This window comes from Callorhinus ursinus, unplaced genomic scaffold (assembly GCF_003265705.2).
Source record: "Callorhinus ursinus isolate GAN/ISIS: 27379988/994484 unplaced genomic scaffold, GSC_fseal_2.0 scaffold2, whole genome shotgun sequence".
Lineage (NCBI taxonomy): Eukaryota > Metazoa > Chordata > Mammalia > Carnivora > Otariidae > Callorhinus > Callorhinus ursinus.
In genome coordinates this window covers 70,109,895-70,130,677 of record NW_027397064.1, presented here as the reverse complement: position 1 = coordinate 70,130,677, position 20,783 = coordinate 70,109,895, and the positions used below count along the sequence as shown (strand labels likewise).

The window sequence follows — 20,783 nt, the reverse complement described above, 5'->3', positions numbered from 1 at the left end:
TCACTTCCCACACACCCCTGAACCCCCACCTAAGTGAAAAATGCCAGTTTTGTGTCCCTATGTAAACTCATTTCAACATTTCTTTACTCCATATAAAATGGTGGTTCTTTTGATTTTTCCTTTGAACCAGTTACACTGTATTTCCAGTTTCTTCCCTGAATAATGAATTAAGTAAAATCTTTAACATGGGTTCATTTTATATCTGCTCGAGAGTCATGATTTTACCATTTTCAGAAATCTATCCTTTAACAATTTTATAGCTGGGGGCGCTTGGGTGGCTCAGTTGGTTAAGCGACTGCCTTCGGCTCAGGTCATGATCCTGGAGTCCCGGGATCGAGTCCCGCATCGGGCTCCCTGCTCAGCAGGGAGTCTGCTTCTCCCTCTGGCCCTCCCCCCTCTCATGTGCTCTCTCTCTCTCATTCTCACTCTCTCAAAATAAATAAATAAATCTTTAAAAAAAAACAATTTTATAGCTGGAAAATGCTGAAAGACAATGTAAAATTGTAATAAAATCACTCTGCACAGCATCTTACGTACTAAGTCCTTTTGGCTAGTCTTTTTTTTTTTTTAAAGATTTTATTTATTTATTTGAGAGAGAGAGAATGAGAGATAGAGAGCACGAGAGGGAAGAGGGTCAGAGGGAGAAGCAGACTCCCCGCTGAGCAGGGAGCCCGATGCGGGACTCGATCCCTGGACTCCAGGATCATGACCTGAGCCGAAGGCAGTCGCTTAACCAACTGAGCCACCCAGGGGCCCTGGCTAGTCTTAATTATCTGGAATTTTAGTGTCTTAGAAATAAATTGTCCTGATAACCAAATAAAGTTTTTTGTTACCCTTATTAGTATTTGAACAGAGGAGGTCCTTAATAAATATTTGCTAAGTGAATCAATAGAATTGGTATTTCATCTGAGATCCCTCAATCAGGTGGAAAGACAGCCCTTAACTTTTGTACTCGTGGGCTGAGGCCAAGATCCGCAATGCTCTTATTACTTATTTATGGTTGTTCTGAACTTTGTCTGAAATATTATGAATCTAAACTGTGGAGATATTAGAAATTTACTGTACACCTTTGCCCCTCACAAATCCTTTCCCCCACCACTATGCCACAAGAAATCATCCTTTGCATTGTTTTCTTTTTAATTAGAGTTCACAGAAAAAGAAGGAAAACTTTTATTTTTATGGTCACCATCAAAACCCTGGTAAAGGTGAGGAGAACCTATAGGCACTCACCAAAAAGTGGGAATAATCTGAATGTCTAAGGGGAAAGTGAACACTTAGAATCAAAATAAAATTTCAAGTGAGGGGGGAAAAAAGGAGGAATGAAAAAATAGTTCTAATTGGATAAAAGTAAGATTTTTCAGAAAGCAGTGGGGTGGGTGTAAGAAAGTATTTACCTGACAATCCACCACGGAAGCGGCTTCAGGGCCCTAGCTGATTTTTGTGTTCTCCTTGGTGAAGACAGAATGATTATGCCTTGGCACAATTTTAAAACAGGAAGAATGAAGGTTTTAAATCACTGTTTTATTGAAGGAAAAAACGGAGTCTGCACCAGAGGATTCAAAAAACCCAGGAAGTGAAGTGTAGCCAACTGCTGCCTGGGGGGATGGGGGGGCCAGGTCTGTACCTGGATCCAGACCAAGTCTGTTTCAAGTTTATTTGATTGAGAATTTCACTTTGAAAAGAGTACTTCACGGGACCTTTGGGAGCTGTCAAATGCTGCCCCCCCGGCAGAAGATTAACGGCTCTGTGGACCAGCAGGGAGAAGCCTACTAAATCAGAGGCCCCTTGTTCCTGGGTCTGTGGGCTTACAGGTGGCAATGTAACAGGCTGTGCCTCTCCTGCGGGACTTAAGAGTTTATGGGTCAGAACTAACCGTGTGGACGAAAAGGAGCATTTGAATCCATTTTCCAAACTGCAGATTGAAAAATGGGCCTGAATGAGCCTGCGAAAGAATTATCTGTCTTCTGGAAGGATCCCCAGGAAGCTGATAGCAGTAGTGGCTTCTGGGGAGGGGAACAGCCCTTTTGTGTCTTACTGAAGGGGGGTGGTCAAGTGTAGCAGTTAAGAGCATGACACTGGAAGCTGTGGTCTGTCTTTTCGTTGTGCGGGTTTTCAGCCTGCAGTGGTCTCAGCTGTGAAATGGGGATTATAGTGAGGATTAAACGAGTGAACTCTACGGAACGTGGAACAATGAACATAGTACTACATACAACTATTGGCTTTTATCATTACATGTATTTGCATATATTACTGAAAATAATGTTATGTTTTTATAGAGCATTAGAAATATTTCTATAAAGCAAATGATTGTCTTATAATCTCTCAGTTTTCTGGCATTTTTTTTAAAGATTTTATTTATTTATTTGACAGAGAGAGACACAGTGAGAGAGGGAACACAAGCAGGAGGAGTGGGAGAGGGAGAAGCAGGCTTCCCGCTGAGCAGGGAGCCCCATGCGGGGCTTGATCCCAGGACCCTGGGATCATGACCTGAGCCAAAGGCAGATGCTTAATGACTGAGCCACCCAGGCGCCCTGGCATTTTCTTTTTATAAATAACATTTTCTTACAGTTAGACACAACTCTAATGCTCCTTCCTTCCTCTGTCTCCCTTCTTTGCATTTCTCTTCCATGATGCTGCTCTGCTTTAGCTCTGGGGTGGCCGGGAAGTGTGAGGGGTCATTTCTATCAGTTAGCCCCTGGAGCCTGGTTCTCCAGATAGCACCTGACTGCTCCCCAGAGTTTATCAGTAGTAGAGAAAATGAAATAATATTTACTGTCCCTCAGGCAATCCTGCACTGCAGGCACCTGCAAAAGAGAGGAAGGTCCTGTCTTCCTCCATTTTATTGTGCAATTAGTAAAGGCAAGGGGATGCCTTCTCAAATGTATGCCCAAGGGCATGGATGTTAAATAGAACCACTACCCTCCTTCATTAAAAAAATTTTTCAAATATACAAAGAGTTAGAATAGCATAATGAGCCCCCATATATCCAACACCTAGATTTAACAATGTTAACTTTGCTATATTTGCTCCTTGTTTTATTTTTTTTAGTATCTTTTTAAAGATTTTATTTATTTATTTGAGAGAAAGAGCAAGCGGGGGGGGGGAAGTGGGGGAGGGACAGAGGGAGAGGGAGAAGCAGGCTTTCTACTGAGCAGAGAGCCCGACGTGGGGCTTGGTCCCAGGACCCCGGGATCATGACCCAAGCCCAAAGGCAGATGCTTAACCAACTGAGCCACCCAGGCACCCCTACTTCCTCCTTGTTTTAAACAAAATTACAGAGCATGATTCCCTTCTTTTCTTTTTTAAAAACAGCTTTATTGAGGTATACTTCATATAGCATACAATTCCCCCATTTAAAGAGCACAGTTTAATGTTCTTAGTGTATTTACAGATATGTCTAACCATTACCAATATCAATTTGAAAACACTGTCATCACCCCAAAAAGAAACTTTAAATCCTCTAGCTGTTAACCCCACTTCCCACCACTTCCCTAGTCCTAGTCAACTACTAATCTACTTTCTGCCTCTATTATACATTTTGCCTGCCCTAGACGTTTCGTATAAGTGAAATCATAACATATGGTCTTTTGTTACTGGCTACTTACTTTCATTTAACATAATATTCTCAAGCTTTACCCATGTTGTAGCATGAGTCAATACTTTATGGCTGAATAACAACCCATTGTTTAGATATACCCTATTTTATTTATTCATCAGTTGATGGATATTTGGATTTTTTTCTACTTTGGGACTACTATGAATAAGGCTGCTTTGAACAGTAGTCTACAAGCAACATGACATTTTACCCCTAATTTTTTTATATTCATCTCAAAGAGATAAGGACACTTCCCTACATAACGACAGAATAGCATCCAAATTAGCAATCATCTAATAACCCAATTAAAATACAAGTTTCTTCGATTTCCTCAAAATCTTTTAAGTTTACTTGTTCAAATCAGGATCCAGTCAATACAGCACTTCAATATATTAACATTTGGTTGTTATGTCTCTTGAGTATCTTTTAATAGAAGAGCGCCATCCCACCCGCCTTTTTTTCCTGACATTGGCTTGATGAATAGCCACAACCTCCTTTAAATCACCCTCTGGTTGGGGCACCTGGGTGGCTCAGGCAAGCATCTGACTCTTGATTTCAGCTCAGGTCATGATCTCAGCATCCTGGGATCCAGCCCATGGGATCAAGCCCAGAGTCAGGCTTGGTGCTCCCTGGGGAGTCAGCTTCAGGATTCTCCCTCTCCCTCTGCGCCTCCCCGCATGCTCTCTCTCAAATAAATAAATCAATCTTTAAGAAAAATAAATCACCTTCTGGCAGCCTATAAGAAAATAGCAGATAGGGCTTCCAATAGCCTCAATCCTAGTTATGTTCATTCATTTTTTTTTTGTAGTGAGTTTGAATTTCGTCCACAAAATAAGTGTACCTTTCCTTTTCTGTATAGAACTTCCTTTGAGCCCTGCCCTATTCTACTATATGGTGGATACTTAATCATGATTAGGATAGGCTTTTACCTTTCCCCAGGGTGGTGTCCAAGTTCCTGGGGGTTTATAGAATGTAAACATGTGTGGGAGGAGGGTCTTGGGTCCCTGGATTACCATGTCCATAGCATCCACTCAGACATCCAGATGGCCCTCTGTCCATTCAGTGCATGCCGATTGGTGCTAGATCAGGCTCCCCTCAGCCTGGAACATGATGACCTTAGGTCACCTGGTTCTTGGGGCCTTGTCAATGTATTCTTGAGCACATAATAAATATTCTATGGCTCCAATTTTCATCAGGGAGATTAGGCATTCCATGGGGCCATTTTAGGTCTGATTGTCCAGACTTGTGCTGTGTAATATGGCCTCCAGCTACAGGTGGCTGCCAAACACGAAACTGAAATATAGCTCCTCCAGATTGGGATGTGCTATGACTGTAAATATGTACTAGATTTCAAGGACTTCGTGCAAAGAATACAAAATAGCTCATTCACGATTTCTGTATCGATTACATGTGGAAATAGTATTTGAATATATTGGGTTAGATAAAATATTTTATTAAAACTCATTTCACCAGTTTCTTTTTACTTTCTTTAATGTGGCTACTTACGAGAACACTGAAAATTCCATATGTGGCTCAAATTATATTTCTTTTGGACACTGTGTTGGTCTAGACTCTCTACATGGCCATTCCTTCCCTATTCTTCTAACGCCACACCGAAGCAGGGAGAGTTTGGATGTTCTATTAACTGGGCAAGCTCTATTCTGGAATGGGATTCAGCAGGGTGGGATTCACCAGGGACTCCCCAGGCCTCTTTCCTGAGAGGGAACTGACACCAGTGTCTCACTTGTTTCCTTTTTTGTCAACTTTCCTTTCTCTTCTCAATTTGACCATATGTAGTCAAGGGTAATACAGTCCTTCAGCCACTCTTCTAAATGTGTTGTGTATACCCCACCTGAGCTTTTGAAGGTCAAAAGCCAATCATTTGACTCTGGTTCTACTGTGTTATTCTTACCCCCAGGCAGTCTGTGGGCAGAACACCCTAGCTGCTGCCGGAATGGGGAGCTTTTAAAAAGACACAGGAAATACTGAGAATGAAAACTGCATCATGACTGTACCACACATCGCCCATTACCTGTCATTCCAGAAACGTATTGTGCAATGATTCTGTGTTAAATGCTATGCGAGGATCTGGGAATACCAAGATGAATGAGACCTAGGTCCTACTCTCAGAAAGAACAGGCCTCGTGGGTGATTCAAGAATGTAAATCCAGGCGCCTGGGTGGCTCAGTTGGTTAAGCGACTGCCTTCGGCTCAGGTCATGATCCTGGAGTCCAGGGATCGAGTCCCTCATCGGGCTCCCCGCTCGGCAGGGAGTCTGCTTCTCCCTCTGACCCTCTTCCCTCTCGTGCTCTCTATCTCTCATTCTCTCTCTCTCAGATAAATAAATAAAATCTTTAAAAAAAAAAAAAGAATGTAAATCCATAGGTGCCGTGGAATGTTAGAGGCACTGTGGCTGAAACATCTGTTCAGGACACTGGAGGGCACAAGGAAAGGGCTAGACTGGCCAATTCTGCTGTGGGGTGGGGGCAGAGCAACCAGGAAATGCAAGTGAAAGCACTATGGAAACGAAACACTTTTTATTATGGACTGTTCTAGTGCTTCAGGAAAAAAAATCTCTTTGTGAGCCTTGGTTTCCTCAACTGAAAATAATGGGGATGATTTTGAGCCATTCTCTACCTCAGAGCACTGTTGTGAAGGGGAAACGTTCAACAAATATACCAAACTGTTAACATGGTTTAGCATTGGTGGTGGAATTATGGGTGATTATTATTTTGTTCTTAATATTCTGAATTACCCAATTTTATATAATGAACAGTATTACTTTTATAGTCCGTAAAAAAAGAACAATTTTATTTTAAATTTTGCCTTTGCTGCCAAACTTCTTGAACTAGTGGTCTAAACTGGCTCCCTCTACTTCCTCCCCATCCACTGAATCCAACCATTGTAATCTGGCTTCCACCCCTCATCCAAAGGTCTCCAATGGCCTCCCACTTGCCAAGGCCGATGACCTCTTTTCAACCCTTGTCCAACTTGACTTCTCCACATCATTAACACAGCTCCTTAAACTTTCTGAAAAATCATTAAGTTATAGTGGTAATGTACCTATAGTACAGAAAATAAAAACAAAAACCAAAACCCGGTATCTACAATTGCCACCACCATAATACAACCATGGCCATTTTGGTGTATTTCCTGCTAGTCTTTTTACTTAAGCATATTTTTACATCATTATGGCATAAATGTATATCCAATTTTGAATTTACCACCTCCTTGAAACTGTCCTTATTTCCACAAAACAATTCTTTCCTGGGTTTTCCACAAGTCACCCATCTCTCAAGCTTATACACTAATGCACTAGTATGCATAAAATTTTCCCAAAGTGTTTGTTAAAATGCAGATCCCTGGACTTCACTCTACCTGCTCATTCATATCCTATTTTATTAGGATTGATTTGGCTCCAAGAGCCTATGTTTTCCACTTTCTGTAGCATGTGGTCCAAAGACTGTACCAGACTCACATCTTCACAGCGAACAGCTAACCAAGCAACCCCAAACCCAAAAACAGCCTTGCAAACCCAAACCACTGTTTCCTAATCATCAGATTCTCTAGGGCTAGGATTTGACTATCTGTATATTTTTTACATCCTCCTTGTGATTCTGATGAACCACTGCCTTAACTACAGCTGCACTATTCTATTTGCATTTCCCTGAACACATAGCTCACTTTCAAGTCTCAGAGCCTTTGGCTCTTCACTTGGCCTGGATTCAATTCTTCGTCACATTCTTCCTTGAGCCTAACTCAAAGATGGTCTCTCCTATAAAAATGCACAGAGGCTTCTCTTCCATCTCCATTCACCTTCCTTTCCCACTCGCAAATTAAAGTTAGTCATTTAATGTCTACATCTTTAGGCTGGGCAACGAGCTGCCTGGATGTATGAGTTCCCATTTCTGAGGAACAAATTACTCCAAGACTTAATGGCTTAGAGGATAATAAGCATTTATGATCTCACAGATCTCACAGAATCTGCAGTTCAAGAATTCAGAAGCAGCTTAGCTGGGTAGTCTCTCCCGAAGTTGCGGTCAAGGTGTAGGCCACAGCTGCAGACATCTGAAGGCTTAACTGGGGCTGGAAAAACTACTTTCCAGATGGCACACTCAAGTGGCTACCAAGTTGGAACTAGCTGTTGGCAGAAGGCCTCAGTTCCCCTCCCCAGGGATCTCCTCAGGGGCGGCATGTGCATCCTCACAACATGATGGGTGGCTTCCTTCAGAGCCCGTAATCCAAGAGAGAGCAAGGTGAAGCCTGTGGTATCTTTTATGACTTAGCCTTGAAGGTTACACACCATCGCGTCTGCAGGATTCTATTAGTCACACAGGCTAGCCATAATACAGTATGGAAGATTATGCAAGGATATAAACACCAGGAGGTGAAAATCGTTTGGGGTCTTCTTTGAGGCTGACTACCACAGTGAACATCTATTCTTTTTCTCTATCCATCACCCCTTTCTCTGTGTGGGAAATGCATTTCATGTGGTACAACTGGAGTTGAACCTTCCTCATCTGAGGGGGAAGCAGGTAACCTAAGTATGGCCGATTTGAATATTCTATTCTCCTGGTCAGAGTGGTCAATCAAATGGGCATGCCATCAACTGCAGCCAATCAGAATCTTCCTTGATTTTTGCTAGATGGATTCTGAGGGAGAGGGGGTTTCTATTCCTCTGCTATTTTGATCCCTAAGAATGACTTAAGCTGAAGCTTCTTATAGCCATTGGCTCAGGTTATATCGGAGAAGGCTATCTTTAGTAAGGGGAAATGAGGCCAGCACACACAGAGAGACAAAGACGAGCAGAGATGAAAAGAGAAAAGGGAGTCCTGATGAAATAATTTGAGCTCCCTTGATCCATCCATGCCTGAAATTTATTTTTTTAATTTTTATTTTTTCTTAAAGATTTTATTTATTTATTTGAGAGAGAGAGAATGAGAGAGAGAGAGCACATGAGAGGGGGGAGGGTCAGAGGGAGAAGCAGACTCCCCGCCGAAGCCGGGAGCCCGACGCGGGACTCGATCCCGGGACTCCAGGATCATGACCTGAGCCGGAGGCAGTCGCTTAACCAACTGAGCCGCCCAGGCGCCCCATGCCTGAAATTTATGCTCAGACTTTTGAGTTATATAAATCAATACATTTCATTTTTTGGTTAAGCCACTTTAAGCTGGATTCCTATTCCCTACAAGCAAAACGATTCCCAACAAACCAGCAGGATCCAGATCCTATTTCTCTTGTGTTTCCAGCGCTGGGTTCAATTCCTGGTCTCAATTCAAATTTGATGAATAAATAAATTATTATATTTTTATATAAAATCAAACTGACATATGCAAATATTGGGGATTTTTTACAAAGAATTCGCAACTTACCAAGTAACAGTTATAAGAACCCTAAAAGTCCTAGAACCTTGAAATGCTTGCGGATCTGGCCACCCCCAGAGCCATGATGTTAGTCGGTTGAGCTCACGGTTAGTTTCCTGCAGTTCTGTGATGTGGCTGAGTGAGCAGTTTGCCAGGATCCTGAGTGTACGCAGAACTAAGCTGAAATGGGGAATCAGAGGAGATGCACACCATATTCCCTCCATGACAGGGAAATGGAAAAAGGTCCCGAGTGGACCTCCAAACACTCGCTTCTGTGAGATGTGGGTAAAATTATGTTGCAGGAATTAAAGCAAGTAAATGGTAAAGGACATCCATAAAATGCCGGCTGTGGGCCGGTGGTTTCCGTCTCCTTGAAGAACTATGCCCAGGGAGGAACTTGCAAAAGCAAGGCACAAGATCAGATTAATAGCTGCAGGTAAAGAGTTCGCCGAATAACTGTGCCCGTGATAAGATTATCCAACTCTGGGGCGCCTGCGTGGCTCAGTCGGTTACGCGTCTGCCTTCTCAGGTCATGAAACCAGGGTCCTGGGATCGAGCCCCGCGTCGGGCTCCCTGCTCCGCGGGGAGTCTGCTTCCACTCTACCCTTCCCCCTGCTTGTGATCTCTCTCTCTCACTCTCTCTCTCTTTCTCGTAAATAAATAAAATCTTAAAAAAAAAAAAAGATTATCCAACTCTTGCCCTGGCTGAGGGATTGAAAAGATCAAAAAGAACAGAGAAAAATATGGCTTTATCCAGGGATATTTTGCAGCGACTTACCTTAGTAACCTCACGTGTGTGAACGGTTGATCTAGCATGGAATGATACAGGGAGATAGAAAAGGAAGGAAGCAAAATGTGGAAGAGAGAAAAACAGCTTGTCTGCTGCCTGCCTTTTTCAAAGTCTTACAACACTCGGCAGCTTCGTTGCGTCTAGGAGAACTGTTATACACATCATCGACCAAGTGACAGGTCTTTATTTTTAATTCATTGCAGAAGCCCTGCTGCCCAAATGATGCCTGACAGAAAGACCCCTTGTTGGCAAGGGCCTTTTCTCTAGCCAAGGAAAACCACAGAATTCCTTAGTTTTCCCCTTGGGCTCTTATAGCAAGTCCAGTTTTCTTTAACTCTATAAACTCCTGTGGCTCCTGGTCACATAGCGATGGCTATGTTTCAGAAAGGAGACTCTGATTTCTAAAACAAAGAGTCTGGATGAGACTGGAGAGCCTGGATTCTAGAGTCAGACTGCCTGGGTTCAAATCACTGCTTGTCCACTTACTCACTCTGTAAGATCTAGGGCAAGGCATACTTTGTGCCCGTTTGCTGGAGAGTAAAACGCAGTTCAGCATATGATAATAGAGGGCACCTGGGTGGCGCAGTCGGTTGAGCCACCAACTCTTAGTTTTGGCTCAGGTCATGATCCAGGGTCTTCGGATAGAGACCGCCATCAGGCTCCGCACTTAGCAGGGAGTCTGCTTCAGGATTCTCCCTCTCCCTCTGCTCCTCCCCCGCTTACTCTCTCTCTCTAAAATAAATAAACAACTTAAAAAAAAAAAGAATATGATAGTATTTCTTCAAAGAGCTGGGGAAAGTATTAAATGAATACATGTATATGTTTATGTTTAGAGAGAGTTTAGGACATGTAGTAAGCCTTATATAATTCATTTACATTATTATTGTTATGCAGACAAAACTCCCATTTTTCTCTATGAATCTTCCTGAATCTTTGTCATTGTAAGTACATTTTCTTTTGGTCCTCTTTTTTTTTTTTTCTTTTTCATTAAGTACATCTCATGGTAATTATTTGTGGACCAAATGTTGGTTCACTGGCTTAAGCCAGTTTGGTGGCATTCCATTGTCAGTATCTTGGTGGGGTCTCTACCAATGTGCATCCATAGAGCTAGGGGCTTCTTGCCCTCCATAGGACTACTGGGTGGTGAGGTCCATGAAAGTCAGTGTCTGACCAAATTCCATGTGCAAATACTGATTAGCAATCAAGCATAAGAGTCCTTGTATGCGGGGCGCCTGGGTGGCTCAGTTGGTTAAGCAACTGCCTTCGGCTCAGGTCATGATCCCAGGGTCCTCGGATCGAGCCCCGCATCACGCTCCCTGCTCAGCCAGAAGCCTGCTTCTCCCTCTCCCACTCCCACTGCTTGTGTTCCCTCTCACGCTATCTCTCTCTCTCTCTCTGTCAATTAAATAAATAAATAAAAATCTTTTAAAAAAAAAAAAAGAGTCCTTGTATGCTCCCTGAGCTCAAGGCTCCCGACCAGAACCTTGCAAGAAATGTTTGCTTGAACCAGATACCATGTTGTCCTAACGCAGGATCCAGCCACACTTCTCATTGACTCAGGTGACAGAATTCTGCATTAAGTGGCAAGCATAGAACTAAACGAGCACCCAAGCTGAGAGCCCTGTTCTGGACTCATCCAAAACTTATGCCCCATTCCTTTAAAGGTGAGATTCCTGTTTAGTACACGTACCTCAAATATCACGCATTTCACTAATAGGAAGTTCTTTCTAGCATCTCTTACACTAAAGAATAAATCCTCTAGTGTTGATTCAGAAATGAAACGTTCAAGGAGCTATAGTAGCCACAGATCCCAAGATTTTATTTATTTGACAGAGAGAGACACAGCAAGAGAGGGAACACAAGCAGGGGGAGTGGGAGAGGGAAGCCTGCTTTTCCCGCAGAGCGGGGAGCCCAATGTAGGGCTCGATCCCACAACTCTGGGATCATGACCTGAGCTGAAGGCAGATGCTTAACGACTGAGCCACCCAGGCACCCCTCTGAAGGCCAAGTTCTAATGAGAGCCCTTCAGTGCTCACAAACCACCCCCTGGAGTTTGTATTCCCCATGAGAGCTTTAAAGTATTCATTAACAACTCTTAGGGTGAATATTAAAACTAATTTTTAAAGCACTCACACATATCTTGCTGTCTATACTGAAGTATTTAAATTATAACAATAATCACCCAATGCCTATGAAACCCTCAGACCGTAACTTGATTTTTTTTTTTAGGTGACAGTCTACCTATTAAGTCTGATTTTTTGAAGACATTCATAGACTCCTCATTAAAGATGAATAATTAAAATAACATCAGCTGATGAAATACTCTCTTTGCAAGAAATCTTCACAGCTCTTGATTTTATAATTGCTGAAAAATGTGTTTTCAGACACGTGGTGGGTTGTGATTCTACATGTGACTCAGGCACTTTAGAGGTGACACTAGAGCTCTTTAATACCAGGATTATCAGTGGGAAATGGTCCCCAAAGAAATAGATTCCTGATGAAGCTTAAATATCAATATATTGATACAGAAGATCTTTTAAATTCTTACTGTCTATAGAAAACAACTTTGGTTTATGCTAAAAAGCCATGCAGCCAAAACAGTAGAACAGAATTCAATGCCATGTTTATTTAGGACACACCTCATCCCCTTGCTTATGAAACTGAGCTAAAAGTAGGTCACAGTAGGCAAAATATTAAAAGAAAATATAGATATTTATTTTTAGTGTCCTGGATGGTACATAAGTTTGGCTCTAGTTAATTGCACAGAGGGCAGCAGGGGGCATAGCTTTTCTGCGGGATAAGAGAGAGAAGGCAGAAGGCAGGAAAGATTTAAGAAGGGCATTTGCCAAGACAGAGTTTGTCTAGTGTGAAGTGGGTGGTATAGGGGCTCCTGGCTGGCTCAGTCCCTAGAGCATACAGCCCTTGATCTTGGGGTTGTGAGTTCAAGCCCCATGTTGGGTGTAGAGATTACTTAATAAATAAATAAATAAAATCTGAAGTGGATGGTGTATCACTAAACACCCAAACCAAAGTTTTTGTTTTTGTTTCTCGTTATTGTGTTGTTAGGGGAAATGAAGGAACCCCACAATTTTGGAGGCATAGCAATTCACTGGGGTGTAAGCATGAAGCTGTTTAACCGCTACCAGCGCCCTCCGGTGGAATCCCTGGGCAGTGGGCTCCCTTCCCAGTCCTATTTCTAACGCTCAGTCCTCCTCATCATCTCTCAACTTCAATCTCAAGAACAAAACAACACAAAACTTCAGTGTCAATCTAGCGGGAGTGGGGGTGGGAGATGTGTCTGCCCTCACACACCCATCTTCTTCTTTCCTAGAGAGGACCACCTGAGGTTTGGGGGAAGGAATGAGAGGTGGGATGTCCTCACTTGACTCCTTTGGGCAGGAGGGCAGGAGGTGCCACGACCAAGGTTGCTGTTGCCTCTCTCACCCTTGTTAAAAAATCTGTTGATTTTATTCCCCACTCTAGCTGCCCATCTTCACCCTCCGTGGGGGCACATATCCTGCCACATAGTCTCTTGACTTGGGGTCTGGCTCAACTCAGCCTCTTTTTCTTTCTCTCAGCTCAGGTCTCCCCCTACCCAAGCGGCCCTCTTATACAACATTCTCTTGGAGGTGGTACTGGCCAGGTGGCTCAGGCTCTGTTACTTGTCTACTCCGCTTAGAGGAAATTCTATCCTTGCAGTGCAAAGGGTGGAAATGCAGTCTGGAGCCTCAGGAAGAGGGAATTAGAGCACTTTGTAGGAGACAAGGAGAACAATAGAAAACCATCTTTCATTAACTCAAAGGAATGCATCATTCCTAGAAGGAATGCAATTCCAGGCTGGCGCGGGGAGTGGATAGAGCAAACTCTCAACCCATCTCCTAATTCCAAGCAGTAACTTAATGCCCAGCACATGGACAGAGAACACATCAGATGCTTTAATTGGTGAAAGCAGATACTGCATTTGATTTTAGCTAAAAGGCAGAGAAGAGAAATGATTCTACTTAAGCCACACCCTTCCCTTTCACACTTGAGGTGGAAGCTACAGCCTCCAGAGCTCCCCACACCTCTTCAGTGCTCTGAATCTTGCCCTGATATTGCTCTGAACTGTTAAAATGCTCCTGAAGAAAAATCTTTCTTACTGGAAATGATTAGGTTTTCTTCAAGATTTTATTTATTTGAGAGAGAGAGCGCGCGCGAGAGAGCGAGAGCGCGAGCACGAGGGGTGGCGGGTGGGGGGAGGGGCAGAGGGAGAAGCAGATTCCCCGCTGAGCAGGGAGCTCAACCCAGGGATCCCAGGACCCCAGGGTCATGACCTGAGCCAAAGGCAGACGCTTAACCAACTGAGCCACTCAGGTGCCCTGGAAATGATTAGGTTTTGATGTCTTCTTCCTGAGGCCTGATTCAAACCCCTCCTTTATGTACCAACTCCCTAAACTTAATCATTCCGCTCCATCCCCCCAGCTCGCATATTTTCTGTACCTCTTTGGGAGTCCAGGACAACTCTGGGGCTCAAGTGAATAGATTTTTTTTTTAAGATTTTATTTATTTATTTGAGAGAGAGAGGGAGAGAGAAAGCACGTGTATATACAAGCAGGGGGAACAGCAAAGGGAGAGGGAGAAGCAGATTCCGGCTGAGCAGGGATACTGACCCAGGACCCTGACCCAGGACCCTGGGATCATGACCTGAGCCGAAAGCAGATGCTTAACCAACTGAGCCACCCAGGTGCCCCTAGACTTTTTTTTTTTTTTTTTTTTTTTTGACAGAGAGAGAGCACAAGCAGGGGAAGTGGCATCAGAGACAAAGGGAGAGAGAGAAGCAGGCTCCCTGCTTAGTGCAGGGAGCCCGATGTGGGTCTTGATCCCAGGACCCTGGGATCGCTACCTGAGCCAAAGGCAGACGCTCAACCGTCTGAGCCACCCAGGCGCCCTCTAGACTATTTTTTTTTTTGACTTTTTATCATGGGAAATTTCCAAATCGTAGTAATCAAATTTCTACAATGGTTTCATAAAATGAGATCCTAATAAGGTTTATCTGTTTTATTTGATTGAAACATTTCTTACAAGAGGCAGATTACATGAGGTTATGCTGTGGTAGCAGACAGCCCCCAAATCATAGCAGTTTATAACAACTCAGGTTTATTTCCTGCTCACATGAATTACCATTGTGAATCAGCTTCACAGACTCTTCACTCCTGGCCATGGTCTGAAGAATGAGTCCCCGTTCAGGATACACCCACTTCCTGGCAGATGGAATGAGAAATGGTTAAAATACAATGACTTTTAAAATTTCTGCTCTGAAGTAGCAAATAACACATCTGCTCACATTTCATTGATCAAAGAAAATCACATGGCCAAAGCTGATGTCAGTGTGGAAAAGGGAAGCATAATTCTCTCAAAAAGGAGGGCCACAAAATTGGGAATAATGCAATCTGTCATACCTTCTAAGTCTCTTTTAATGTTAGATTTCTCTCCTCATCCTCCCCCCCCAACTTACTAGTTGAAGAAATTCGGTAATTTGTGCTGTAGAATTTCCTATATTCTGGATTTTGCTAATTGCATCCCTGTGGTGTACTTGTTTAACACATTCCTTTGTTCTTCTATTTCTTCTAAATCTGTCATTAAACATACATGCATATTCAGACTCAGGTTCAAATTTTTGGCAAGGATACTTCTAGGTGGTCAGGTGTGTCATTAGTTATCTCTTGCTGTGTAACAAATCGTCCCCCAACTTGGTGGCTTAAAACAACAGTCATCATGTATTATCTCATGGCTTCTGTGCATCAGGGATTCAGACAGGGCACAGGGGGATGACTTGTCTACCTTATAATTTCTGGGGCCAAGCTGAAAAACTCAGAGGCTGGACTGAAATCACCAAAGGCTTGACTGAGGCTGAAGATGCCTTGTTCAAGCTGGTTCACTCACTTGGTTAGCAAGTTGGGTTAGTAAATGGGTTCTTTTTCTTTGTGGGCCTGTCCATAGGGTGGCTTGAGCATCCTCATAACATGGTAGTGGACTTCCCCCACTGTGACTGATCCAAAAGACCAGTGTCGAAACACCAATGTCTTTTATTACCTAGCTTTTGAATTCACATGCTGACACTTCAACTGGTGACAAAATCAGTCCTCATTCCGGGTGGGAAGTCTACACAAAGGCATAAATGCCAAGAGTGGAGGTTCACTGGAGGTTGGTCACCTTGGAGGTTGGAGGTTACACGTATCAAGGGGTTTTTGATGTTAAAAAAGATAAGTAGGAATAATCTATAGCATGCTGTGTGGGACAATGGTTTCCAGCATTTGAGATGGCATGGTTCAGGAGAATTTCAGGGGGGAAAGTAGGCCTAAGTAGAACTACTAGATCTTTATTTTACCATATAAAGTCACTCAAAAAGAGTAACCTGCTAATTCTACCATCATTATTTTTTCATTTTTTTAAAAGGCCTTTTTTTTTTTAATAGAAGTACTTTATCTCAGAGTGAAGAACTATCAGTTTTGATGTGGAGCAAGGAGAACTGCTCCACAAATGTACAGTGAGAATCCACTTCGAAAACATTCTGTGGTCAAGTGGAGGTTTCACATGCTCTATCATCCCACAGTTCCACTCCCAGCTGTACACCCCGATGAAATGTATACATGCACACACCAGGAACCACGCATAAGAGTGTTCGTGCTGGTATGTTAACAATAGCCCCACACTGGAAACAAACCAAATGCCATCAACAGTGGCTAGATAGACAAACTGATGTATATTCGTACTGTATGCTTCCACTTACATTAAGTTCCCCAACAAGCAATACTAAAGTACAGTGCTTTAGGGTACATACTTATATGAAAAAAAGTGAAAGAAAAAAAAGAATTAAAGTGTGATTGTGCTAAAGATCAAGGGGCACCTGGGTGGCTCAGTTGGTTAAGCATCTGCTTTCGGCTCAGGTCATGCTCCCAGGGTCCTGGGATCGAGTCCTGCATGGGGCTCCTTGCTCAGAGGGGAGTCTGCTTTTCCCTCTCCCTCTGCCTCTCCCTCTGCTTGTGCTCTCTCTCTCTCTGTCAAATAAATAAATAAAATCTTTAAAAAAAAAGGATAAAGTTATGGTTACATTTGTGGGGAAGGAGGGTTTTCTGATTTTGGAGAGACACAGGTAGACTGTTGAGGTGCTGGCAATGTTTAATTTATTGACCTCAGTGATGGTTACACAGATATTGCCTTGATAACTCATTAAGTGGCACATTTTATGTTTTTTTCTGTCTGTATGCTATATTTTACCATAAAAAGGCGGTTTTAAAAAGGGAAAAAATTAGTCTTTTTAATTAAAAATTTTAGCTTTAGGGGAAACTTTTTTTTAAAAAGACCATCTGTTCTTTCTCGGTTCCGTTACCCCTCTCCCACCCCTTTCTCTGCACGGGGTGTCCCAGGATCTCTGTTAGTCCCGTCGTCGGCAGCTTCACACTAGAGACTCTCACACACCCCTGATTCAGTGGGGCAGAAGTGGATGTATGGTTGCGCGCGCACACACACACACACAAACACTCACGAGGCTTCCCTTCCTGTGCTTCAAGAGGGCACCTTTGCTCCTCTTCCCAGGTTGGCAAGAAGAGGGAATAGCCTCTCCTCACGAACTCTGCAGTTTCCCAAAGACTGCCCCCCGCAAATCTCCCCACTTCCCCCTCCCAGGCCTTCTGGGCAGGAACGAGGCAGACCTGCTGACAGGCATTGTCAGCAGGCCCCGCAGGCAGCCCCAGGGCCTGGGAGTGCCCTGGACTAAGAGCCGTGTGGCACTTAGCTTGTAGTTCTCAGCAGTGGGCCCGAAGAGCCCATTTTGGGACCAGGCACTTTATGGCATCCTGTTATGATGTTGATGGAACATCTATTATATGCCAGGCATTTCGCTAGCTGTTTACATGGGGCAATGCTTTATAATTTACAACAGTTTATTTCATCTTCATAACAATTCTATGAAGTAGATGGGTGATATCTAATTATTTCCCCTTTCCAAGAGGCCATCGAGGCTCCTAAGGTTTGAGTATCTTACCTAAAGTCACTGTAAAGGGCTAGCCCTACCTCTGAATACCTACCATACCCAAAACCTCTTGGCAGAAAAGTAACCCTGCCTAACTTCTCAGGCAGGGTTTGTTTGATGCTATCTCCCGACCCACCCCCACTCCCGGTCCACAGTTGATTTGGCCAGAAGAGGTGACCTGACTCAAGGGCAGCCAAGCTATAGGGCAGAGATCAATGGAGGGGCCGCAGGAAAGATCTGCCCACACAGGAATGATGGTGATTGGGGAGAGAATTCGATTATCTTGGAAACGTTTTGTGCAAAATACAAGGAAGGTGTTGTTATAATAGGAAAAGCTTTATAAAAGACCCCAGAGATGAGGAATTTGTGCACAGGTACCACAAGGAGGTAGAAATCATCAATAACCGGGGAGTACCAGTAAGAGTAAGGTTGACTGTGAACAGAGAACATGTATCTACTGATACCAACAGGAGGTGAGTTATTTAAATGACACTGGCGGGAGCCCTAGAAGCAAAGATTTCAGGGGACCAAGTTCCCATAATGATGGGGGAGCAGCACCCCTATTGCTGAGTGGGTTCAGTCCCATCTCTGTTGGCTTCTGTTGTTCAGTTCCCTCTCGACTGTTTTTTTGTTTTTCTTATAAAGATTTTTATTTATTTATTGAGAGCGAGAATGGGAGAGAGAGAGCATGAGAGGGAAGAAGGTCAGAGGGAGAAGCAGACTCCCTGCTGAGCAGGGAGCCCGACGCGGGACTCGATCCCGGGACTCCAGGATCATGACCTGAGCAGAAGGCAGTCGCTTAACCAACTGAGCCACCCAGACACCCTCGACTGTTTTTTTGGAAAAGTGTCAGCAGGGGCGCGGGAGGCCGTGGTCCCTGCAGGACGGGCGGCCCACCAGCGCTGTGTGGTGGTGGCGGGGAAGCCACGGCCGCTAGGCTCGGCTCCTGGGGGCTCTGACCCGGGCAGGCGGTGGAGGGCCGGGGGCTCTGACCCGGGCAGGCCGTGGAGGGCCCGGCGCAGCCCCTGCTCTCCCCTGCTCTGCTGCCCCGGGCCGCGGGAGGCCGCTTACCGTGCGCGGCAAGCGCTGGCCAACCCAGCAACCCAAGGTTCCCGTTTGGCTGCAACATTGTCTTCTGGGTGCTGGGAGCCCTGTTTCAGGCCATCGGCTTCTGGGCCTGAGGTGAGAAGGGCCTTCTCTGCGGCAGCTCCGGGCTGACAGATCCAGGAGGCCTCCACCCCGCCTGGCAGTTCGTAGTGATCAGAGGCATCATGTTGGTGCTGGGCTTTGCCGGCTGCATCCGGCCCTCCAGGAGATACCTTCCACTCAGGTTTTTCTCAGGCTTCTTCGGTCTCGTCGCCTTCCTGGAGCTGGCAACAGGGATCTCGGCCTTCGTATTCATGGACTGGATTTGAGACCGGCTCAATTTCTTCCTCAACGACAACATCAAGGCCTTTCGGGACAACATTGACCTCCAGAAGCTCATTGACTTTGCTCAGGAATATCGGTCTTGCTGCGGAGCCCGGGGGCCTAAAGACTGGAACCTCAGTATTTATTTCAACTACACTGCCTTGAACCCCAGCCGGGAGCGCTGCAGGGTGCCCTTCTCCAGCTGCCTCAGGGACCCTGCGGAAGGTGTCCTCAACAGCCTGTGTGGCTAGGTCCTCCGGCTCAAACTGGAGCTGCAGCAGCAGGGCTCTCTCTGCACTGAAGGCTGCTGCGTGGGCCAATTCGACAAGTGGCTGCAGGACAACCTGATTCCTGTGGCTGGGGTCTTTGTGGCCATCGCCCTCCTCCAGATCGTTGGTATCTCTCTGGCCCAGAGCCTTGTGAGTGACATCAAGGCAGTGGAGACCAACTGGTGAGGCTGCCACAGTGGCCATGGCCACCTGCCTGTTCTACCCAGGCACCACCCCCTTCCACTTCCCCTGCCACACCACTGTGCCCATGATGGGCAAGGACACAGGTGTTTCTGCTTGGACCTGAGCTCTGCATGGGGCTTGAGTGTGGGTGTGCTGTGCGCCCCAGCCTGGACTGCCTGTCCTGGAGCTGTGTGCATGGAGGGCGGGTGTGTCTCTGTGAGTGTGCACAGGCGGCCACCATCTTGGCTGTTGGCGGGTGGCCTAGGAATGGCAACAGCTAAGAGGGTGCGGGCCAGGTTGGGTGGGAGGGGTCTATGTTGTCCCTGCCCGAGCTAGGACACACTTCTCTGTGCATGGCTATTAGGGCAGGTTTGGGGCCTGCTGTTGCCTGGGACACAGCCTCGGGCAGCTCCAGAACTGTCTTCTCTACTAGCTGGGGTTTGACCCTGCCACGAGCCCACTTTGGCCTCAATGTCTCAGACTCTAAAATGGATCCAAGAATTTTCTCTCCCTCACTTGCCTCTCAGTGACGGCTACAAACTACCCAAATAAACAAAACCCTGGGAAAAAAAAGTTTGAGGCAGATAACCAAGCTATGAGAACAATGATCAAGGAAGCCTGAGCCTAGAGGCAATTAATATTATATCTTTTTTTTAAAGATTTTTATTTATTTATTTGTCAGAGAGAGAGAGAGCACAAGCAGGGGGAGCAGTAGAGGGAGAGGGAGAAGCAGGCTGAGCAAGGAGCCCGGTGTGGGACTCGATCCCAGGACCCTGGGATCATGACCTGAGCCGAAGGCAGATGCTTAACAACTGAGCCACCCAGGTGTCCCTAATATTATATCTTATTGGATGACAAGAGCAAAGCCTTTTTTCCAAGTACCAATGGAAAAGTAACAGAGAGAAAATAAGAAAGTTAGAGAATCAATCTAGGAATCTATCATCTGATTAACAGGAAAGAGGGATTTTTTTAAAAAGTGAACAGAAAAAAGTAGAGTGGAGGAAATTATCAAAGAAATAATGGAAGAAACATCCCCCCAACTAGATGATGTGAATCTTCAGAGGCTAAGGTCCCATTGAGTGCTCAATGAAACAAATGAGACAAATAAGCAAACAAAAAGCCAGGGCATATCTACACATAGGCCAAGAACACCAAGGAAAAA

General features: G+C 44.7%; 1 long non-coding RNA gene, 1 other non-coding gene and 1 pseudogene across 3 annotated transcripts in view; 1 reads left to right on the top strand and 2 right to left on the bottom strand.

The window, feature by feature from the left end:
• Positions 1–1,584: 1,584 nt before the first annotated feature.
• LOC141374782 (uncharacterized) overlaps positions 1,585–20,783 on the bottom strand; it is a 29,035-nt gene continuing 9,836 nt past the window's right edge. Inside the window, exons 2-3 of one of the 2 annotated variants that reach the window (XR_012381900.1) lie at positions 14,909–14,988; positions 1,585–2,132 (exon numbers count right to left, since the gene is read on the bottom strand). This is a non-coding gene — a long non-coding RNA (uncharacterized lncRNA). Of the gene's footprint in view, positions 2,133–14,780; positions 14,989–20,783 lie in introns of those variants that run through there. The other variant, XR_012381899.1, reaches the window with a different exon arrangement.
• LOC112813118 (U2 spliceosomal RNA) lies at positions 13,548–13,739 on the bottom strand. Its single transcript, XR_003205454.1, has one exon. It is a non-coding gene; the product is annotated as a U2 spliceosomal RNA (small nuclear RNA).
• Positions 16,268–19,624, top strand: LOC112810635 (tetraspanin-17 pseudogene; annotated as a pseudogene).